Below are 19,407 nucleotides of genomic sequence, written 5' to 3' on the forward strand. Positions count from 1 at the left end.
AGGTAGGTAGGTAGGTAGGTAGGTAGGTAGGTAGGTAGGTAGATAGATAGGTATAGGTAGGTAGATAGATAGGTATAGGTAGGTAGGTAGGTAGGTAGGTAGATAGATAGGTATAGGTAGGTAGATAGATAGATAGGTATAGGTAGGTAGATAGATAGGTATAGGTAGGTAGATAGATAGGTATAGGTAGGTAGATAGATAGATAGGTATAGGTAGGTAGATAGATAGGTATAGGTAGGTAGATAGATAGGTAGGTAGATAGATAGGTATAGGTAGGTAGATAGATAGATAGGTATAGGTAGGTAGATAGATAGGTATAGGTAGGTAGGTAGGTAGATAGATAGGTATAGGTAGGTAGATAGATAGATAGGTATAGGTAGGTAGATAGATAGGTATAGGTAGGTAGATAGATAGATAGGTATAGGTAGGTAGATAGATAGATAGGTATAGGTAGGTAGATAGATAGGTATAGGTAGGTAGGTAGATAGATAGGTATAGGTAGGTAGATAGCTAGGTATAGGTAGGTAGATAGATAGGTAGGTAGATAGATAGGTATAGGTAGGTAGGTAGATAGATAGGTATAGGTAGGTAGATAGATAGGTAGGTAGATAGATAGGTATAGGTAGGTAGATAGATAGGTATAGGTAGGTAGATAGATAGATAGATAGATAGATAGATAGATAGATAGATAGATAGATAGATAGATAGATAGAGTGCCTTGCGAAAGTATTCGGCCCCCTTGAACTTTTCGACCTTTTGCCACATTTCAGGCTTCAAACATAAAGATATAAAAATGTAATTTTTTGTGAAGAATCAACAACAAGTGGGACACAATCATGAAGTGGAACAAAATTTATTGGATATTTCAAACTTTTTTTAACAAATAAAAAACTGAAAAATTGGGCGTGCAAAATTATTCAGCCCCTTTACTTTCAGTGCAGCAAACACTCTCCAGAAGTTCAGTGAGGATCTCTGAATGATCCAATGTTGACCTAAATGACTAATGATAATAAATAGAATCCACCTGTGTGTAATCAAGTCTCTGTATAAATGCACCTGCTCTGTGATAGTCTCAGAGGTCTGTTTAAAGCGCAGAGAGCATCATGAAGAACAAGGAACACACCAGGCAGGTCCGAGATACTGTTGTGGAGAAGTTTAAAGCCGGATTTGGATACAAAAAGATTTCCCAAGCTTTAAACATCCCAAGGAGCACTGTGCAAGCGATAATATTGAAATGGAAGGAGTATCAGACCACTGCAAATCTACGAAGACCCGGCCGTCCCTCTAAACTTTCAGCTCATACAAGGAGAAGACTGATCAGAGATGCAGCCAAGAGGCCCATGATCACTCTGGATGAACTGCAGAGATCTACAGCTGAGGTGGGAGACTCTGTCCATAGGACAACAATCAGTCGTATACTGCACAAATCTGGCCTTTATGGAAGAGTGGCAAGAAGAAAGCCATTTCTTAAAGATATCCATAAAAAGTGTTATTTAAAGTTTGCCACAAGCCACCTGGGAGACACACCAAACATGTGGAAGAAGGTGCTCTGGTCAGATGAAACCAAAATCAAACTTTTTGGCAACAATGCAAAACGTTATGTTTGGCGTAAAAGCAACACAGCTCATCACCCTGAACACACCATCCCCACTGTGAAACATGGTGGTGGCAGCATCATGGTTTGGGCCTGCTTTTCTTCAGCAGGGACAGGGAAGATGGTTAAAATTGATGGGAAGATGGATGGAGCCAAATACAGGACCATTCTGGAAGAAAACCTGATGGAGTCTGCAAAAGACCTGAGACTGGGACGGAGATTTGTCTTCCAACAAGACAATGATCCAAAACATAAAGCAAAATCTACAATGGAATGGTTCACAAATAAACATATCCAGGTGTTGGAATGGCCAAGTCAAAGTCCAGACCTGAATCCAATCGAGAATCTGTGGAAAGAACTGAAAACTGCTGTTCACAAACGCTCTCCATCCAACCTCACTGAGCTCGAGCTGTTTTGCAAGGAGGAATGGGCAAAAATTTCATTCTCTCGATGTGCAAAACTGATAGACATACCCCAAGCGACTTACAGCTGTAATCGCAGCAATAGGTGGCGCTACAAAGTATTAACTTAAGGGGGCTGAATAATTTTGCACGCCCAATTTTTCAGTTTTTTTTTTATTTGTTAAAGTTTGAAATATCCAATAAATTTCATTCCACTTCATGATTGTGTCCCACTTGTTGTTGATTCTTCACAAAAAATTAGTTTTATATCTTTATGTTTGAAGCCTGAAATGTGGCAAAAGGTCGAAAAGTTCAAGGGGGCCGAATACTTTCGCAAGGCACTGTAGATAACTGTATTAATCCCCAGCTGGGAAATGAATGTGTCTTCGCAGCCAGGTACCTTTAAAAACAACACCATACAATACTATTAATACAGTACAATACAAATGCACTTTAAGAGGAGGGATACAAATACAGTGGGAAAATGTTATGCTTAGAGTGGGGGAGCTAAACATTGTATCACTGACAGCAGGACATACAATGTTTAGATAGATAGAGGATGGATGGATAGATAGATACTTTATTCATCCCCAAGGGGAGATTCAAGGTACCAGTAGCTTAAAGACATCACACACAACATACACATACATCATAAACAGGATGATTAAAAAAGCAAATCCACATGAATAATATGGACAATAAAAGAAAAGATACTAAATAAAAAGTAAGGTGCTCTATGAGAGTGTGTGTCATGGTGGTAGTGCAAGACATAGTACTATAAAAACTATAGCAGTGAAAGGATAACTAAGGAGTTTTTAAAAAGACAGCATTAAATATGGGCATTATAAGGGAATAAAGTAGACAGTAGGATAGACACAAATCAACAGTCAATATCAATATTAGAGGTTTGAAGTTTGAGTAATAGGGTTACATCCATCGCTCACTACTTCCTCTTTAAAAAAAAAAAAAAAACATTTTAAAAAGCTGATTCGAGGTCTACGTATGCAGTCACAGAGTTTGGTGTGTATTCCCTCTAATGTCAGAAAAGGTTGCACATGTTGCAGCTGTGTGTCATTCCATGGGGCAGCTGTTCATTCCCCGCTGTGTGCTGCTGTTTCCATGTGTTGCATTACTTCAGAATGAGACAGGGCGGTCCAGACTGTGTGGCACATTCAGGCATGTGTCTGTCTGCGATATTGTTGGATATTTTAACTCTACTTATACTTTGTTTGTCTGTTTCCAGTATTGTGTTGCGGTTTTTATTGTCTATAACCAAAGTCTGTTTTATGTATTTAAATTATAGGGATTCTTGCAAGTTGTATTCACTGGCCAGTCTGAACTGTAAAAACAAAAGTGAAGTTGCAACTGCACAATCGGCAACATTGTACTGTAAATGAGCGCAATATCTTAATATTTGGGTTCGACTTTAATTTTGGCAAATACATGCTGATCATCTGAGCAATATTGAGTCATTCTTTGAAACGTAAATAGCCGTTTGATTTGCTGATTCAGTTGTTTACTTTTGTACATATCTTAAAATAGGCTAGTTGCTATTTTTTTTACATTTGTCATGTTTTTTTTTTTTGTCTTTTTACAAGTGGGCTTTAAATGGTTTTCCTTATATTTATGTTCGTTTTATGTATTTATTTTAGATGTAAGAAATAAGTAGGCTAATATTTGATTGGTTGATTGATGTTCTTGTTAAATATATTGATATACTGACTCTCTTGACTTCTCCTTCACTACTTTCAAATTTGAGCCCAAAAAACTAAAACGACTATGCACGAGCTGCATTAGCCTACTTTGACTATCCCAGCCTATACATTTTTCTGGCATAACATGACGTAGCCTCGCGCACATACGGCAGAGGTACCTATAAAATAGAATTCTGTACGTCTGCTACGTAAACTTCTTCTCAAAACTATCCGAACGTACATGTACACGCGCTCCATACTATCGTGCCTCGCGCCACACTGACTGACTGTATCCATCACTTTACAGTACGTCACTCTGCCCCTCACTGTAAACACTGTGTTCCTCCGCCGTGAACAGATAAAGTAGGGCGCATGTCCTCGCTCTTTAAACATCCGGTGAAAGTTAAACTCGAGACCGCTCGGGCCTTCGCATTTTTAAATACGCATTTACGACATGTAGCATGTGTAATCAAAACGAATAATTATATTTTATTTATGCTAATAACTGACTGAATACCAACTCGAGACACTGTTTTGTCACTATTATCTGTTTTGCTGGGTAAATGTAGCCTACAACTTTAATATTTCGCGAAGGGTCTACAATGGTTATCACGCATTTATTATTTTTTTATTTACATTTTTTTTTAATGATTACGTAAGCTAAATATTTACCGTGCAAACAGTTTTAATTAGGCTACTTGTATAGCCTAATGGGCTAAATGATGTAGCCTACCAAAATAAAATTGTAAAACAAAGTCTGATTTGTTGGTTAATATGAATATAAAAAAAATAAGAGAGAAAGTGGAGCCGGTTGCTCTCAAAACATGACAAGCGGAGGGATATAAACTCTTAACACATGATGTCGCCATCAGCCCTTCCTACTTCACAACTTACCTTCCACCAGCTCCGCGCTGACGATTTGGTTGGTCGAAGCGGCGGGCACAGCGCGCTCCCATTGGTTATGGGTCCTGTCAATCATAAAGCAATGCCACTCAGGATAGATTAGGCACCATTTGCCATAACTAAATAGTTACCTCGTACATCAAGTAGGAAGAATTTGTTTTAATTGGTATCCCACCGCGCTCGGCGGAGAGTTTAGCCCTGGCCTACTGTTCGTCTTCGGTGAAACCTTCTTGTAAACGCGAATGCAACAAAGTGTGTCGTTAAAATCTGTCGGCTCATCAAACAGATGTGGATACACTGCTTCTGGTAAGTCACTCTTCGACAGCTTGTGCACGCATTTCACGTTTGCTACATTGTTGTTTGTTGTTGCCTCTTCCTGTGTCTGGGCAGCTCTGACAGCTGCGTGTCCAGCCGGATAACGTTATCCGGTGTTATGTAGCCTATGTGTTTCGCTACGGAGTTGCTAACTGGCTCAGTGTTGTGGTTGTGGTAACTCTAAAAGGAAGCTCTGCACGGCGAAAAAAAGCCTCTGTATGTAGTCTGCCTCTGTGTTTTGTGTCAAGGACACGCGGTGCTTCGTGTAGTTTTCGCTAAGTTCGACCTCAATACTGCAGTTAAAGCTCCATTGACCCCGTCTGCTTGCACGTTTTTAAACTCCTAAAAACCTCCTGAAAAATAACCACCCCCGGTGTGTGTTTTTTGAACGTTGTGCGCAACAGTGATAACACTCCATCAGGAGCTGTATCAGCGGTGTCAGCCTGGATTTGATGCGATTTCTCTTCATTTCTGCAAATGGATTTCATCTCTGGGAGAAGCACGTCTAACGTTAGTTTATTGGCAACTTTTATCGCGCCATCAATTTCGTTTACGCGTCAAATGACAGGTTTACATCGCAGAGAAAAGGGGACAGATGGATGGATGGATAGAGAGGGAGAGAGAGGGAGAGAGAGCAGAACACTGTTTTTTTTTGCCTCAAGACAACTTAAGTGATCGGTGAAATTGTGTCTTTTTTATAACAAAATAACCATATTGGTTGCGTTTTCTCATATCCTTTTAAGCTATTGTGTCTGACTGATCATTTGATGTCTATTTCATGAGCCAATTTCCGACAATTGTGCTCTCGTTGCTGTGCGTAATTGCTTTTCTCCCGGGAGAGAGTGCCATCAAACTTCTAATTTCCTCCTCCGACCCGGAAACCATTTTGCTCGTGGAAGCAGCCGTGTAATGATGGCATCAATAAACCCGAATAAAGCTCCCGTCAGGTTAGCTATGTTGGCAAACTATGTTTTTTTTCAGGGAATGAGAAATCCTCTGTCAGTTTTTCCACATCCAACACTGGTTCGGCTGGATTTTTATAGAGCCAGGTGACTGGGATTAGAGGGCAACAAGACAATGAGAATATGTCTCTGGTGAGAAGTCTGTCATGTCAGGAGGCAGGAGGAACTTTTATATATTACATCGTTTTATCTAGTGCAACAGAGGGATGTGCTGCAATGTGGACAGATGAATGTTTTCGGCAGCGCTTGCATGTAAAGCCCAGGGTTTGCCACAAAGGTGTCACAGGATCCAGAGGGAGACAGTCCAGATATGAGGCTGCTGAGCAGCGCTGGGTGAGTGTCCCAGCAGTCAGAGGAGAGCAGATTAGTGGTGAGTCTTTGGCAGAAAGGACACGGTCGACTCAGAGGTGCAGTGTAACCACGGATGAGTGTTGGTCCGGATAAGACAGCTAATATAGAGATGCAGGTGTAAACTGGCCGACGGGGATGGACGAAAAACTCATTTTGGGCCGTGTGGTTGCAGGTTTGGGGCCGTAAAACATGCCCTAACACTAGGGCTGCACGATTAATTTAACGCAATTTTATCGAAATCACAATATGGACTAGTGCAATATCAATCGCAGGGGGGTGCGATATTTGTTAAAGGCAAAATATGTGTCGAACCATTCTAAAATAAGGTATTGTGGTGCTGCAGAGACGTCCCGGCCTACAAATCCTATCCTACAGACTGAAGAAAAAATCTTTGTTTGGTACAGATCCTCGCAAAAATCACACTATAATCATTTAAAAAAAAAAAAAATGAGAATAATAATAATACAAAAATTATCATTCCCTCCAATATCGTGAATCATATCGCAATATCAGTCAAAATAATCACAATTAGATATTTCCCTCATATCGTGCAGCCCTACCTAACGCACACACGTGTGTCGTGCAGAATTCCTCCTGAATCTCTCAGTTCAAGTGGCATTGGGTAAGATGTAGCTACAAATACCCAAACTGTAAATATGAATTGAGGAATTTACAAGATTCCCATGTTTAGGGCTGTCCTCGAATGAATACGTTCTTAGTCGACTAACACTCACCTGTTTTTTGTCGACTAATCGATGAGTTGATTTAATCAACGGATCTGTAAAACTGCCCTTAATCTTCGCTCTCAAAGTACAACACTCATTTAACATATATAAAGAATAAAAACAGGACAGTAAGAAATATAAAAGAAAATACTGTTGAGTGTACAGTGTAACAATACAATAGAATTTACAAAAATTATACAGTAACAATTGAAGAGAGGGAAGGAATCGTGCAATATCAGTATAGTCTGAGATTTAAATATAAATACAGTGCAAAGCAGTTCAGTGCAATGGTGATATATTAATAACAATATTGTAATTGTAAGATTGAAATATACATGAGGTAGATGAGCAGAACAGTGTTGATTGACTTTGTTCAGTGTATGGGCAGGGGCTATTTCTGACACGCACGCACACACACACACACACACACACACACACACACACACACACACACACACACACACACACACACACACCGGCCCTGCTATTAGATCGACGCACACACCAACGCACAAGAATAAACTTCAGGCCACTTACGTATACGGCGAAAGCTCTGCGTGGAGCCGCCGCAGAACCAGAAATCACGCTTTAGTCGACTGAGACCAAAACGACAGATTAATCGTTTGGTCTCAGTCCGCCCTACCTATGTAAGATAAACCTGTCTTACCAGGCCCAATTACAAAGTGAGGCTGCATCCCAGAAAGTTCCAAATTCGACCGACTGTCTGGTAGAGTCAGAACCTGGTCCAGAGAGAGCTAGACTAGCCAACATCGTCCTTCTTTCATCCCTCTGCTCTCCTTTTGGTTTAGAGCTCAACAGCTTCAAACTGATGCTGTCTGAAAGTTAGCTCCTGTTTGAAGTGACCAGCACTCAACAGTAGAGCTGCAAAGATGAATTAATTAGTTGTCAACTATTAAGATGAATCGCCAACTACTTTGATAATTGATTCATCAGTTTTGAGTCATTTTATATGAAAAACAAGTAAAAATTCTCTGATTGCAGCTGCTTAAATGTGAATATTGTTCTAGTTTCTTCTCTCCTCTGTGACAGTAAAGTGAATATCTTTGGTTTGTGGACCAAAACCAGACATTTGAGGACGTTATCTTGAGCTTTTTGGGAAACACTAATTGAATATTTTTTATTATTTTATTTACCATATTCTGACATTTTATAGACCAAACGGCTAATCGATTAATCGAGAAAATAACTGACAGCTTAATCGTTGGTTGCAGCCCTTACTAACAGTACTGGTTAAATACCAGCTTCATAAAAAAATCCTCGCCTCATTAAAAAAAAAAAAAAAAAAATGTCACCATGGAGACAGGTTTATTTTGTGCTGTCTGAGGTGTGAGGAGCGAGCGGGGGATAAGGCTGACAAGTGGAAATAAATGCTCTGTTGTTTCTGACGTTTTCAAGATGTCGAAGAAGCTCTGAGTAATACACAAACCTATCACCTTATCTTATCCTTCCTCCCACTGTGAGATGTGATAATGCAGACTCTCTCGTATGGCAGCCTCAACTCTGGCGTTATTTAGGGCCTATATCGCCATCATCATCTCCTTCGACTCTTGAGCATCTCTTTGCAGCATGGAAGAACTGTTGATGGTGCACCTTTTTTTTTTTTTAGATGGGGATTCCTCTCCCGCTACATCCCATTCACGCAGCAGAGTCTCTCTGAAGTCTCTGGAGGGCTCACGCACTCACGCGGGAACACAATCCAAAAAAAACGGAACAAAATATTGTAACCGGACTTGTTCTGCAGAAAGGTGCTTAAGCTGCAGATAACTTACGGGCTCAGCGCCAGTAATGGGCTTTTGTGTTCCCTGAGAAGCCGTGACTGCAGGCGAAGCCGCACGCCGCTCTCATCGACAGAGCAAAGCTCCCCTGCCGGGACAAAAACTTGAAAGAAGGCAGTTTTCATAGTGAAAAATAAGCCAGGAATTAATTCTCCTGAGCATCCCACCCAAATTCACAGAGTCAGAGTTTGTGAGGAGACACGACTAGGGTTTGCGTTTTATCCGCCATGTGCTCCATCATGGGCTCCGTTGGCTCCAGTCAAAACACAACAGAGGGAAAAAAAAAACCCCAACCCCCCTCCCCTCCTCTCCCCTCCTCTCCCTCCTTGCTTCTGTTAATTCGAGGAAGTACAATCATTCTCCCCTGCTGCCGCTTCCTGCTGAATTGCAAACGGAGGCCGCCGTGCACAGACATTACAGAGAGCGTCAGTGACTGTCAGAGGCACGATGAAGGCACTGAGTGTGCCTGAGTGCACAGCCATAGGGGCTGCTCGATTTACGGAAAGAAAATCATAATTGCAATTATTTTGGCCAATATTGAAATCATGCGTATGTAACACTAGGGCTGGGCGATATGGAGAAAACCAAAGATCACGATATTTTTGACCAAATACCTCAATATCGTAGTGTTGACTATTGGTGCTTTCACAAAATATTTACACAATGAGATTTTTGATAAATAATCATCAGTAATGTGGATATGACTACGTGGGTAAAGACTAATAATAGAACAGCTAGAACAGTCTGGTAAGTTCAGAAAATGACATCACTTTACTGTAATGTAGCCTTTAAAACCAGGAAAAGACACCACTTATGTCATTACGATATCCAAAATCTAAGACGATATCTAGTCTCATATCACGATATCGATATAATATCCATATATTGCCCAGCTCTATGTAACACGATTACTCCTTGACTTGAAAAAGATGTTGCATTTATTGGACTTAAAAAACAGACAAATAAGAGTTTACTTGCCAAACGTAATGTGCAGAAATGATAGCTTTTCTCGATTTATGTTGTTTTTGTGATCGCTTGGAGCCGAAATTGAAATCGCCATTGAAATTCAATCAACTGCACGGCCGTGTACTTCCATGTGTGTAACCGCATATAAAAGTTCAGTTTAAGATCTTTTAGCATGTGTGCCTGGATGTACTAACATCTGTAATGGCACTAGTGTTCAGGCTGCAACTAACAGTTATTTGTATTGTCGATAGCCTGTAGTTCGTGTATTAGCAACAGTAGGTGGCTGTTCGCACGCCCCCAGTTTGGAGAAAGCAGGCAGGAGTACCGACACGGAAGCTTAGCTGCTGTACTGCGGTGGACGGAGGCTGTCAGAATTGGCCAAAAGTGACATTCGAAAATTCCTTCTAAAAAAACACATAGGCTTGAATATTCAAATTTCAGTTTTTTGCGTATTACGTCCATTAAAGGGCAAACAAATTTCTCCGGAACTTGCCGTTTTCAGCGTGTAGCTTGCTAGCTCGAAGGCGGTTGTTGTTGTTTCCCGTGGCGAAGGGATTTTGAGAACGGCGACACACAGAAAGCGGATAGGTAAGGGATGAAGCCTGATGCGCCGGATGTCAGCCTTTATCCTGGAAATGTACGTTCGTCCAGGCGAATTAAACAAAAGAGCAAGTGAGCGGCGACCCTTTAATTCCCTGACAGATTTTTCCAGAGCTCCCCATTAGTCAAGACCCTTGAGACTCCGACAGTGGATCCCTTCGACGTGCACTGTGATTTTAACTGGAGTCTAATTTTCACCGATCAATCTGTTTGTTGGCCAGGCTGAGTATTGATTGGCTTTAACCACCGCCACAGGCCAGGCTGCATTAGTCGGTCAGAGCAGAAACTGACATCACCGTGGAAGGTGAACGTTCTCCGTCTTATATTTTAACACCAAGGGAAGGGGACAGAAAGGAAGGGAAGCTAGTGAGTTTTAGGCGGTCTTTCCGATCGCCCAGTAGTTCCCCCTGCAAAGTGGACTGCACAGGGTGTTTGGCCATGTCAAATAAGATCCCAAACCGTAGGGGGCTAAAATGCTCAGTTCAAAGGGATCTGTGAACTGCGTCGGGAAGTACCGAACAACGGTTCGTCAATTCGCCGGAAGTTGACGAGCAAGATTACCCATCAGTCTTTGCAGCTCGCTGGAATGATGCCGTCATGACATCACATGTATTCACAAGTAACATGCGTTTCAGTTGACTACATCTTGTAATGGTATCAGTGGAAGTTCACTTAACTGACATTCCCCTAAACAGGGATCAGGGAGTATACTGTTCATTTACACTGTGGAACAGAACGCAGCTTGATGCTACGTTTACACCTGGCTGGACATTTCAACCTCTCCGTTTTTCAAAAGTAACATCGTGCACAGCTGTCAGTTTTACACGTACCTGTGTGTGTATATATATGCCGCCAAGAGCACGCCATACCTGTAGGTGACAGTGTAACGAGAAGCTCGAGCCCACGTTAGCCAATCAGAATCCCGAAAATAGCAACAACAGCAACAAATCACTTCCTCTCTCTTCTCTTCCTCCGTTCCTCGGCTGCCTGTCTCAGTTTATGTGCAAACAAAGTTTTCCAAAATCTCCACTCTGGCCGGAGTTTTCAGACAGAATCGTTTTCAGACAGAATCGTTTTCAGACAGAATCGTTTTCAGACAGAATCGTTTTCAGAGGCGAATTCTCCGTTTGCGTGTAAACGAAGGGCACAAACGGAGGGAAACGTCTCCGTTTTTCAAAATAACCACGTAAATGGGGTATTAGTGCTGAATAGAGATTGCACTACTGTAGCCGCTGTGTTGTGGGGGGCGAGTCCACTGCCACCTCATTGATTTGGCTGTTTACCCTTTCATCTTCAGCCAACCTTCAGTACAATAGATTAGCTTTAGTGGACGTGTATCTTCTGTGCGCTCCCCTGCAGCTGACCCACGCTTTCGTCCCAGAAATACCCTTTGTGTAAGCCGGGTTAGACGAGCGTGCCCCGTTCACTGCTCTCAAACTGAAAGCCTCACACCACAAGCCGTGCTCCTTTTTTATTTTTTTTTATTTTTATTTGAACGGACGGAGCATTTCAGCAGAAAGGAGCAATTACTACCTGCTCTGGTCTTGTTGCTTTTCATGGCCTCTTTTGTGCGCCGATTCCAGGGCCGATTCTGTCCGCGGCTGTTGCCACGCTGAGCGAGGAGAACAGGAAGAACTCAGGCGCGCAGCGGGCCTCTGCCTTCTGCTATTATGGCTATGATTCAATCATCGCAGGGCAGCACTTTACCCCAGCACACAGAGAGAGAGGGAAATAAATGCTCCTCACTCTTTCTCCGTTAATGGAAGTTAAAGCCAAAGGTGTTTTTGCACAAAAGAGGAGATCATGAGCCACTAACAGCTAGAAAAGTCTTGCACGTTCAGAAAGTGACATCACTTTACTGTAATGCAGCCTTTAAATCCAGGGGAAAAAAAACACTTACCATACTAGGATATTACAGTATCTTTTTGAAATGATTCCAGTAGAAAATTCCAGTAGAAATGATTCCACTGGAATCATCATTTTTGAACCGATTCCAAGTAGGAATCGTTTCTCGATGCCCAATCCTAGGTACATGCATGTAGAAGTAGAACTCTAGTACTGAACCTGAATGAATGCTTGGTTCAGTTACCCTTGCAATTCAATATTTCCTGATATAGATCCCTTTGCACATTTTTATTGAGGTTACTTGGCTGCTTTGTGATTAAAAACAAACATTCATGTATTTTCTAAGTATGGCTTATTTCTTTAAATGTAAAAAATATTTCCTTCACGCCAAAGCATCAACAAAGATATTTGTACCAAACCTCAGGTATCGTATTTGCAAATCTTTTAGACCTGAAACCATTAGTCAGACAGTTTTGATAATTAACATTCATTTTAGCAGAAATGCCATACATTTAAATATGTCGTCTTAGTCATATGTGAAGTAAATGTTATTTGTGCATTTTAAATAGAAAAAATAATGAATTTGATGAAAACACCGGTGGACATTTTTCACTGTTTGGTAAACCAGACAGTCAACGTTTCGTTTGATTTTGTTTTCGAGAAACAAAAAGCAAATTCATTGATAATGAAAAGAATAATTAGTTGCAGCCCTAAAAGAAGTTCCCGGCTGAACACGCCTCGTGTAATTGTTTTCCCCCGTTGGAGCCATTTGCCAACTTGTCCTCCCTGCTTTGACCCTCGGGGCCGAAGTGAAGGATTATGGGTCCAGAGGAGCCGCGGCCGCAGGACAACGAACCGCCTTACTTACACAGGACTAATCCCTGTCCTCCAGCAAGCTCTTCACTGAGCCATCATCAGCTGCCAATCTACGGGTTAAACATCAATTAAGGTAATGAGTACATAGAGAGGATGGTGGTCAGCGGCAAGAGCAGCTCCCCCAACACACGGGTGGGGGGGGGGGGGGGCTAACCCTAACCCTAACGACTAAAGTGTGTGTGTGTTCCTGTGAAGTGGTAGCTTAGCGAGCGGTGGAGTGTTGCGGGACGGAGGCTACTTCAAACAGCCTGATGGGGGGGGCGGTGCTGTTAGTTTAGCTGTGTTTGTGTTGGACAGTCTGCTCAGCTGCTGCTGGACGCTAATGAAGCTCGCTGGGTGATCCTCTGTCAGATAGTCCTCAAAATGTTCAGCTGATGTTGAACCTTCACAGCTGTTCTATCTCCTTCTGTTTGTGTAGCCTACCAGGGGTTTTCCTGCATAGAGGAATTTTGGCTGTACCGGACTCTCCCGGTTATGTATTGGAATATTAATATTATTTCTTTTAACCAGTTTTGTTAACTGGGGTTTTATTATTTGCTTTATTGTCACATACACATACATGTTGCAAAATTCACTCTCTGCATTCAACCCATCCCTCAAGGGAGCAGTAATATACATTTTTCTTTATCAAATTGTCAGAAATAACGGGTAAATGCATAGGTTTCCGTCAGATAAGGTAACACAGACTCATCGCCTGTACTGTATTGTCATGCATCCTTCCGTGCGTAGTCCCGAGAAATGTATAAAGTAATGAGATCCGTGATATCTTCATATAAATATATATTGGTCACTGGCAACTTTCTTCAGCAATTAGTTTTCTGTAAATTAATAAGGAAGTCAATACTGGGATTTTTTTGTTGTTGTTGTCATGAAATCTTTTTTTCTATACGGATCACAACATTCGTTGTCTGGTAGTTTAGATTCCTTTAGGAGACTCTGTGATGCGTTTTTATTCATCGGTCTTTGCTTGAAATAAAACCAAAAAAAACGAAGACCTGCAGGTAGCGGGGAGACGAAGACAACGAGCACCAATTACAGAAGCCTCAACCCCATCAAAAGAAAATCCCCAAAATCTGAAATCCGCCCACACCGTTGGATTGACAGGTGATCTCTGGGAGCACAGAGAAGCAGCAGTTCAGCGCTCGGCAACAATTAAAATGCAATATTGTAGATTACCACTTTAATTTTTAAGTACCTGTGTCCTTGCCAAACGCTTTAAAACAAATTGCTGATTGAGGCTTAAAAAGCATTTTGTGCAAACGCATCACATTTGTCTGTAAGGAGGGATGTGTTTAGGAATGTCATCCATCCCCTGAGAGAGTTGCTAAGTTGGTTTATCTAAATAAGTCTGCGAGGGTCTGATAGGGAATCGTCAGACAGCCTCTGGTATGTTTTTGTTGAACTGGCAGAAGCCACCATTTGATAATATTCAACTTCCTAGTTATTTGAGATCATCATTAGAGATTCTCCTTTTGGGGTTTTTGATGCTGCAACGTACTGAAATGTCTGCTTGTGCTCATTTGACTGCAGTGAATTCCGAGAAATTCAGTATCAGTATCTTAAGGGGTCAATAAGATGTCAGACATGTCTGTGCATGGAACACTTTTGCCATGTTAAATTCAATGTTCAATATTTAACAAACGCAGATGATTCAATCTTAAAATGCATAACTATTTCATAAGGAGAGCTCCTACGATGACTCGTAGATTTAATAGAATCCCAAAATGTGTTTCACTTTCATGTCTGCAGTCTTTTTTTTTTTTTTTAATTTTTTTTATCAACTTGTTCAAACCGCAGCCATACCTTCACTTTTGAATGAAACTCTGAAGTTAAAGCTCTAAATGCAAAATGTCAATTGTTGATTGAGATGTTTGGCCTTATGAATTTTAAAACATAAAATTGATGATAAATACTAGAGATGAGCCGATACCAGTATCGGTATCGCCTCTGATACTGCCTAAAGCGCTGGTATTGGTATCGGGAAGTACTGGAGTTTATGCACCGATCCGATACCACGTAATAAAGCCCTAAAGAAAATCTACGTTAATGTAGTTTATTCATGTTCTTTTTCCGTTACAACTGACTGTCAAACTGGAGAATAAAAGAAAGTTCTGGGGCGTTCATTGTTTGTGTTTGTTCATGTTTCACAAAGAGTTTAACCTGAGCCAGACCGACAACAAAGATAAAAATCATATCCCATCCATACAGGGATAGTAGTATACAGCTGTTATACATCATATCACATCTATACAGGGATAGTAGTATACAGTTGTTAAAACATAAAATATATGACACATTGGTATCGGATCGGTACTCGGTATCGGCCGATACGCAAGTTCAGGTATCAGAATCGATATCGGGAAGCAAAAAATGGTATCGGACCATCTCTAATAAATACTTGAGTGTCTTGAAATCCCAGCCATTCCAAAACCAGAACACTGGTCATGAACAGAAATCTGAGTATATTGAGTTTATAGCAGAGTTTAGTTTAGCAACACAAGCAGCCCTCTGTCACTCTTTACGGTAGGGTAACTAACCTGACACTCCAGATGGTTTGTTAACACGGAACCATCTGAGAAGCTGTCGTTGGGAACTGTTTGGGAAAGGGCACGCACGTTCCAAAAAATACCTAGCAGGTGATTGGATGAACCATCGTCTTACAACAGTCGCGGCCGTCACACACACACACCTAAACCACACGTAGCTGCCAGTAGCTCCTCGCCGGACGCTGATGGTTGTGGTTTTTTTTTTTTTAGCGGTTCCTACCGTAATTCTAAGCCGTAAAAGTGTGTCTGTCAGTTGGGTACAGAGCTCCGCGTGAGCACGGGCTTTTGTGACCGTCAGTATAGCCAGCATCTAACGTTAGCTACTCCGCTGTGCTGTGAAGTAATGTCTGGCTATATGAGACGAGCAACATTGATGTGGATGCTGCCTGGCAACCAACGTGAAATTCGAGTCTGGGGAGGAGGGGGAGGGGGCGGGGGAGACGACTCTCTCCAGTATTTTGAATTTGTACTGCAGTTACTATTTTAAACACTAGCTGTAGTATTACATATTGCACCTTTTTAAAGTAGTTATAGCTAGGGCTGGGTACCGAACTCTGTACTTTTTTGGGTACAGACCGAATTACGTCGGTACTACCGAGGACCGGTTCACGCTAAATGAAACGGTACCAAATTTCGGTACCTGAGAGTGCGTAAGCACAAGCTTATCTGTCCTCTCTGCATGTTGGCAGAGAGCGGAGCTCAGACACGCGCACGCACGCACCCAGAGGTTCGGACGGAGTAAACTCGAGCAAACTACGTCGGCTCTGCAGTTTTGTCGAAGTCCCAGTGAGTCACGGAAATGCCGATAAAGTGGTTTCAAGTGTTGTTACAGTTTTCCAAAACTTCACGCAGACAGCGGTCATGGTGCTGTTGACGTTACACTTCCTCTGAGACAAGCAGGCACAACCGTGGTTTCTATGCCCTGGTGACTGACTGACAGGCTGAGGTTGTAAGGCAAGGCAACTTTATTTCTACAGCACCTTTCAGCAACAAGGCAACTTTATTTCTACAGCACTTTTCAGCAACAAGGCAACTTTATTTCTACAGCACCTTTCAGCAACAAGGCAACTTTATTTCTACAGCACCTTTCAGCAACAAGGCAACTTTATTTCTACAGCACCTTTCAGCAACAAGGCAACTTTATTTCAACAGCACCTTTCAGCAACAAGGCAACTTTATTTCTACAGCACTTTTCAGCAACAAGGCAACTTTATTTCTACAGCACCTTTCAGCAACAAGGCAACTTTATTTCTACAGCACCTTTCAGCAACAAGGCAACTCAAAGTGCTTCACATGAAACCTTAAAGAGCAATTTAAACGGTCATGATGAAAATAAAACAGGCTAAAATAGAATAATATACAAATACAAGAATAAAAGTTACAGTGAGTAAGAAATGAATAATTATTCAATTTAATAGGTTGTAGGGATGGGTTTGGGAGGAGAGAGGGAGGGGTTCTATTTTTATTTTTAATTTCTTTAGAGTGTAAAATATTCTAAATAAATAACATAATGTTCTAAGTAAATGGGATAAATAGGTTTGGAATTATTTTTACAACTGAAATATTTTTTTTGTAATTACAGAGGGAAAGTACCGAAAAAGGTACTGTTGGGTACCGGAACCAAATTTCAGGTACCGCTATCGGTACGAGCGGGGCAACTCGGTTGGAAATTTGAACATAGTCATATTTTCAAATCTCGAGTTAGCTTTTAGCGCTGACTTAATGTAGGGCCCTATGAAATCTGTCTTATAGCTTCTTTAAATTCCCAATTTCGCGATTCCGTCCATGATTCTGTTATCACAGAAACTATTTGGCTCTATATTAATCCTGCCGTCAGTCTGTGATTGACCCCCTTCCACCGGGCCTAACAACTTTTCTGGGGGAAACCCTGCAGGTTGTTAGTTCATGCAGCGTTTTGGTCCAAAAGGCCTCTTGAATTGGAGTCAAAAGTGCCTTTTTAACCTTTTGAATTAGAAGAATAGTTTGCTCGTAAACTGGCACTTGATCCTTCTCTATTTGTTTGAATCAGGGAAACATGATGTGAAACATTAGGACGTTGTGTTGCTACGAAAACAACCTGATATGTTGTGGCTTTTCTGGACGAGTAGCGACTGCAGGTGTCAGCTTTCAGCACAACACGCCACCTCCGAGCTTAAAGGGAAAGTTGGATCCCCAATTCGTGTTTGCTGGAGTATGACTGACGACCCTGGCCTAAACTATAATCAACCCTCTGGTGGTTTACCACACACCTTTCATTCATCTCCCAGATAAACAGAGCAGCAGTTCCTCTCTGCTCTGTCCTCAGATGATGGATTCTGGGGAAGGAGGGCAGCAGGGTGGCCCGGACTTGGAATCTAAAAGGTCACAGGATTGTAAGCTGAGTGTTCGGCAAAAGTGCCCTTGAGCTAGATGCTGAACTCCAACTAACCCGCAATTTCCACCAACTGCGGAACGGCTGCGGGTCGGCTCCGTGCTCCGCCGTCCTTCAATACCCACCAGGTCCGTGTTTGTTGCGGAACGGCTGCGGCCACGACTGACAGCTGAAGTCACGAGGACCCACGAAATCTTGCGAATTCACGTACGATCGCGCCACATAACAGGATGTAGTTTCTATAAACAGAACCACAAAACCAACAAACAGTTGGTTTCCATCCAGAGGAGTAGAGGGGAAACAACTCTGTGCTGACCTGCTGAAATATGATCTGCCGTGAGCACGGTGTACTTTATTTTGAAAATTAACCGGATGTTTTATTTTGGAACTTTCCGTTCCACAGTTGGTGGAAATTGCGGGTAAGGCCGCACAATATATGATAAAAAAAAAAAAAAATCAATGAATCGATATCGTGATATCAACTGGCGCAACAAACGCATCGCGAAAGACACTTCGATTATTTCTGTTAGTTGAAAGAAAATATCAGTAGAAAACTACTCTTTAAAATGTAACGGTCATTCTTTTACTAGTGCTGCCTTTTATATTCAATTGAATGTTCCATTGGTCCAATTAAAAAATGTTGGAAATGATTTCCTTTCATTTGTTTTAAATTCAACAAGCAATTATTTGTATTTCAGCAGAATACTGAAAGCAGCAGAACTGAGTACTCTTTAATATCTGTTAATTTATTGCAAGTCATATTGTTATCGCGATGTACACACACACACACACACACACACACACACACTACTCTGATTTCAGCGATGATTTAAATGTGGAATCCTTTCCATTTTCTTTGTTGAACATCATTAGTCACAGGGCTCACCAGGTTGCTCCACACTGATCGCTGCAGTTCTTCCGTGAAGATCTGTTACATAAAATGTAAAACGGAAACGAGGAACCTGTGTGGTAAATCCCTGCTCAGTTGGTGGTTTTTGCTAAAAATACCCAGTTCAGGGCACTAAATTTATCCGCTCTGCCTCAGAAAGAAAATTGCTGGAAATAACCGGCTTTGGAGCCAAAATGGAAATCTGTGCTGACCTCAATTTGGCCATGAGGAAGAAACGGATGAGCAAATGAAAACACTGAATGCACACATAACCTTTTATTTTGATCAGGGATTATGCAATCCGTAGGACTTTTATTACGTTTCATCTCCGGGTGTCTGCGCTGTTTTGTGATCTCTCTCTCTTTCTCTCTTTCTACCCTTTTTGCAGTCGAGGCGTTTCGCTGCCGCACTTTATCCAGATTAAGTTGTCTTTTCTTTTTAATACACTCTTTGCCAACCAAAGAGGTTATCTGATGCAAAGCTAGCCTAATGGACATTGTATTGGGCGTGTGGTGGGATCAGAGGCCAGTGGTCCTGGATCAAGACCCGACCTCCAGCTTCTAATGTAGGTTA

At 41.7% G+C, this 19,407-nt stretch overlaps 1 protein-coding gene and 1 long non-coding RNA gene across 9 annotated transcripts in view; one reads left to right on the top strand and one right to left on the bottom strand.

Moving 5' to 3' along the window:
• Positions 1-5,582, bottom strand: part of LOC116064468 — a 10,897-nt gene extending 5,315 nt beyond the window's left edge. The window contains exons 1-2 of the long non-coding RNA XR_004108534.1: positions 5,572-5,582; positions 3,905-3,909 (exon numbers count right to left, since the gene is read on the bottom strand). This is a non-coding gene — a long non-coding RNA (uncharacterized LOC116064468). The remainder of the gene's footprint in view (positions 1-3,904; positions 3,910-5,571) is intronic.
• mef2d (myocyte enhancer factor 2d) overlaps positions 4,623-19,407 on the top strand; it is a 135,160-nt gene continuing 120,375 nt past the window's right edge. For 2 of the 8 annotated variants that reach the window (XM_031319170.2, XM_031319202.2), the window contains exon 1: positions 4,625-4,898. The gene's annotated coding sequence lies outside the window, so the exon portion shown is untranslated. Of the gene's footprint in view, positions 4,899-19,407 lie in introns of all 8 variants that reach the window. The other 6 variants (XM_031319196.2, XM_031319197.2, XM_031319200.2 and 3 more) reach the window with 6 other exon arrangements.

The sequence above is a fragment of the Sander lucioperca genome, chromosome 10 (assembly GCF_008315115.2).
Source record: "Sander lucioperca isolate FBNREF2018 chromosome 10, SLUC_FBN_1.2, whole genome shotgun sequence".
Classification (NCBI taxonomy): Eukaryota; Metazoa; Chordata; class Actinopteri; order Perciformes; family Percidae; genus Sander; species Sander lucioperca.